The 4,593-nt window shown below is 27.4% G+C and overlaps 1 long non-coding RNA gene across 1 annotated transcript; it reads right to left on the bottom strand.

The window, feature by feature from the left end:
• Nucleotides 1-2,024: 2,024 nt before the first annotated feature.
• LOC136090618 (uncharacterized) lies at nt 2,025-4,153 on the bottom strand. Its single transcript, XR_010643569.1, has 4 exons — nt 3,831-4,153; nt 3,517-3,589; nt 3,007-3,100; nt 2,025-2,209 (listed from the first exon to the last, which is right to left on the bottom strand). It is a non-coding gene; the product is annotated as an uncharacterized LOC136090618 (long non-coding RNA).
• Between the last annotated feature and the right edge of the window lie 440 nt (nt 4,154-4,593).

Here is a 4,593-nt window from a genome sequence, read left to right as displayed (position 1 = left end):
CTGGTAGTGTTTTAAAAAAATTTCTCAAGGTTATTATTTTGTTTAGAACAGAATTTAAGTATCTTATAATCTCATTTTTTGAACATCTTAAGGATTTTGCTCAGTCGGTTAGCTTGAAATTGTTTTAAATGAAATTAAAAAACTTTCCTAATTTGGACATACCCTGAAAATTTGAGACCCTAATGCTGATGAAAAATCCCATCGAAATCCTTTGAAGTGGTGATATTGTATACCATAAAACATCCATAATGAGTTATTTCAAAATCTTACTTTAAAATCTAACAGAGTTATTATCATTTTTTTTACAACTGATAATTATCTCAAGTTATCACATTTTATGACTTTTCCCAAAAAAATTATTTCATCCAAAAACTAAATATTAAATAGAAATACACAGAATTGATTTCTGATTTATTTTATAACTCTTTTTTTTTTTTAACAAACATATTTACCATAAAAGCACTTCTTAATAAATAATTCTAGTAACGCAATATTTTTCAGATTCTTCTTGTTCAATTTTTTTGCATCTTGGTCCAGTTCTGTGCAGTTGTTCCACACTTTTTTGCTGTTGTAACCAACAACACAATTTAGAAGCTGATGAGAGTAATCGGAACAAGAAGCATCTCTTTTGTATCTTTAACAATGACTTTTGAAACAAGAATGTAAAGCTTCTGTGGCTTGTTTACTGTACAGCCCCAGGCTAATTTTTTTCATCTTGATAAATTATTGAACATAATGAAAAACAGCAATTACCTATGGAGTGACAGAAATCTGGAGCTTCAGAAACCTGGATTTGAAATCTTCAACTTTCAAAACATAATCAGGTGAAAGGGAACAGCCAAAAAAAAGCTAAAACAACTTCCTTGAATGAATTCAAAGTACAACAGAAATCCAGGGCTTCTGAATGACTTTCGGCTTCAGCAAGGAAATTCAGCTCATTCACCTTTTGAGCAACTTCATGCAATTATTGCCATTGTTGTGGCCACCATGGTAAGGTTGAAGAGGGATGTGAATGGCTTGAAGTAAATCCATGATCTTCAGCTATTTACGTTCCAGGCTTTTCGCAATGTGATTTACCACACCAAGAAATAAAAGAAGTTCCATGGGAGGATGTACTTCTGAAACAATTGTTTGGTTAGGAAAAGGAAGCAAAGGAGGATAAACTTTCAAGTTCTCTTGATAATACAATTTTTTCTTTGAGCTGATGCAGATCCTAGATTTGAATATATAGATATGGTAGCAAGTTTTAGGAAGCTTATGGTGAAGTCTAGTCTCTCAATGCCTTGCTACTCAGCAATTTTTTACTGAAAGTTAGTTTCAACTAGCCTTTCTGGACTAATCTAGTTGAGAGCAGATCCAAGTTTCCTTATTCCAGTATTTGAAAGCCCGTATTCTCTTGGATTGAAACCATTATTTGAACACTCAAAGTCACTGAAATTCACAATATTTGTGATAATCTCGTGAACTTTTTTCTAATAACCCAGTCGGCAAATTTAGTTGTAAATGCGCATTAGAAACTTGTTTAAATACGTATCAATGTGGTATGTATGTTAGCCATTTTATCGTGTCGAACACGCATTAGAAATACGCATTAAATGCGTATAAAGACAGGTATACAATACGACGCTAATATACTGAGTATTAGACTCGCATTTAAAACTCTTGTAAACACGTATAAAACACAATAACCAGAGAATATTCAATACGATATTTTCCTGGTATTAAATACGCATTTAAAACTTTCCAGAATACGCATTATTTACGAATATATGTTAGCCATTTTATCGTGTCAAACGCGCATTATAAATACACATCAGATGCGTATAGAGACAGGTATACTATACGACGCCTACTGAGTATCAAACTCGCATTTAAACGCGTATAAAACACGATAACCAGAGAATATTCAATACAATTTTATTAACTAATATGAATTCATAACATAATTATAATGACTAGCAGTAAGCAACCCGTAATACGGGTTATGAGTTATTAAACCATTAATAACAATAAAAACACATTAATAACTTGATATATTATCTAAAATATCAAATACAAATTTATCTATAAATATTTTAACTTTGACTCCGTATCAACAACGTCATTGCTTATAGGTAACGACATATGACCGCATTAACATCAGTTGAGTTCTTTTTAAAATCACAACACAAGAACCAGAAAAGGAAAGTCAAGTAAAGCCTGCAAATATCTAAAAAAAGACATTAAAAAAAAATTACTATTTTTAATTACAAAAGTACTATTTGCATTTTATTGTTAGTAGAATTAGGATAATAATAACAGAAAATATATGAACCTGTCATTTCGAAAAGGGCACAAGTCCATTTACTAGAACTTTTCAAAATCAACAAAAATATGACTTTTATTAAAATGTCTAGGTTGCTAAAGAAATTAAACATAGAAGTAGATAAATAAAGAACGTATATAACTTACGTATTTTTTATTTTTTATAAAAAAAACATAAATCATACAGAAATTTTTAATTCAAAACTTATAAACTAACTGCTAAAACTTTTGGACTTATGTCCTTTTCGAAATGACAGGTTCATATATTCTGTCTACAAAATAATTAAAAAAGATTATAAAAAGGCTAGACAACACAATGTTTTTGCTGGCAAATAACACCACAACTTAATAAGATATTTTATTAACTTAAATACTTGGACTAAAAAGATTTTATTTATTACGATATTTGAACAATCAAGGGACAATTATAGTTAAACAATTTGAGCAACTATATCATAAAATAGCAAGCAACTCGTAAAAAATTTCTTATAAATGGTCATTATCATTTGTGGTATTAAGAAATACGTAAGAGCTCGGTAATTACATAAGTTTTATTAAATCTCCCTCTCATCTAAGAGAGAGAGAGAGAGAGAGAGAGAGAAAGTGTTTCCAAAGCAGCATGTTAATAAAAATGTAAAAAAGCACGGAATAAATAATAGTCTCTGGTTTTATTATGTTACCAGTAAACAAAATTACTTTTACCTTGATTAAAAGCTAATTTCCAGCATTTCTTAATTAAGCTCCAGCTTCTCTCTAACTGTTGACTAATGATTAATAGAGTAAACTTCACATCATACTAAATTTACAAAATTAAAACCATGTTTCAACAGTTAGCTAACTAATCAAAAGATGACAAAGGGAAGACAAACTAAAAAAAAAAATGATATTATAAAAAAAAAAAAATTATTTAGATTTAAAAGTGTTTATTGTTACTATAAATAGTTAAACTCATACTTTGCTTTGTTCTGAAGTGTCTAAATCTTACTATTGTTACAATTGAATAAATGAATGTAAAAGAATCTTACAAATTGTGATCTTTTCTAATCAAAGACTTTATTTAAACTTAAGATTTATTGAAATCCATATCTTTTTATATGCTTATATACATAAATTATATACAATAGTTGTTTATCAAAAATATTAAACAATATTTATTTACATCAATTATTTTTAATTTAACAAAGAATCTACAATGCACAAAATTATTTTTACCTTAATGAACAAAAATAATAAATGCACAATCTTGTATAAAAAATTGAAGCAATGTCAGTCTGTATATTTTACTCTAAAGTAATTATATATATATATATATATATATATATATATATATATATATATATATATATATATATATATATATATATATATATATATATATAAATATAAATATACTGAAATATAGGCAGATTTATGTTTATATACTTTCGTGTCAACAAATTACAGTCAGTTTTCCATGTTAAATACACAAAAAACATATCTAATATAAAATAAATCCAATATAAAACAAAACAAAATAGTAAACTTACTCAAACCAGTATCACTTACACCGTGTGAAGTAACTAAAAAACACTTCAGTTCTTTTCAATCACTCTAAAAAATAACTTTCAGCTCTTTCCAATAGCACTAAAAAATAAAACAAAACTTGCTTAGCTGAGTTGCCTAGTTTATAAGAATCTGAAAACAGATAAGTAAAAAACCAAGAACAAACAAACATTTATTTGTTAGAACTACTATATTTAAACAAATTAAGTTAAACAAAGAATAACACCAATTCTCCTTAAAAGCTAAAAAAAATTTTCAGCTCAAATTTGCTTGCAGACCTTGCTTGTAAAATAAAATGTGAATAAGAAACACATATATACATTTTATATTGCATTAATCCATCATATGATAAATCTGAAATGAAAAAATGTAAGGGATAAATACAAAGAAAAATATCATATATGAATAGAAAATCAATATATCTGATAGAGATAAGATGTCATGATAAGAGAGTAGTAGTTGTTAAATATTGTTATTTCATGTTAGCTTTTAGAAAACAAATCATGTTGGTATTTCATGGTTCTAAAAATTCAAATTGAGATATAAACAAAATGTATATACGACAAAATAATTTTTCTTGAGTGGCTTTTAGTGAATGATTAAAAGCAGTGAGTTTCAATAATAAAACCACTTATAAATTTTAAGAATAGACACCAACATAAAGGTAAGCCAAATGTAACAACATTAGTAACATAAATAACAACTTTACGCAAAATCTTGCTCAACATGTTTGCCAAGTCACACACT

The sequence above is a fragment of the Hydra vulgaris genome, chromosome 14, assembly GCF_038396675.1.
Source record: "Hydra vulgaris chromosome 14, alternate assembly HydraT2T_AEP".
Lineage (NCBI taxonomy): Eukaryota > Metazoa > Cnidaria > Hydrozoa > Anthoathecata > Hydridae > Hydra > Hydra vulgaris.
Note: the sequence above shows the minus strand (reverse complement) of the source record. Positions and strands in the feature narration are given on the sequence as shown.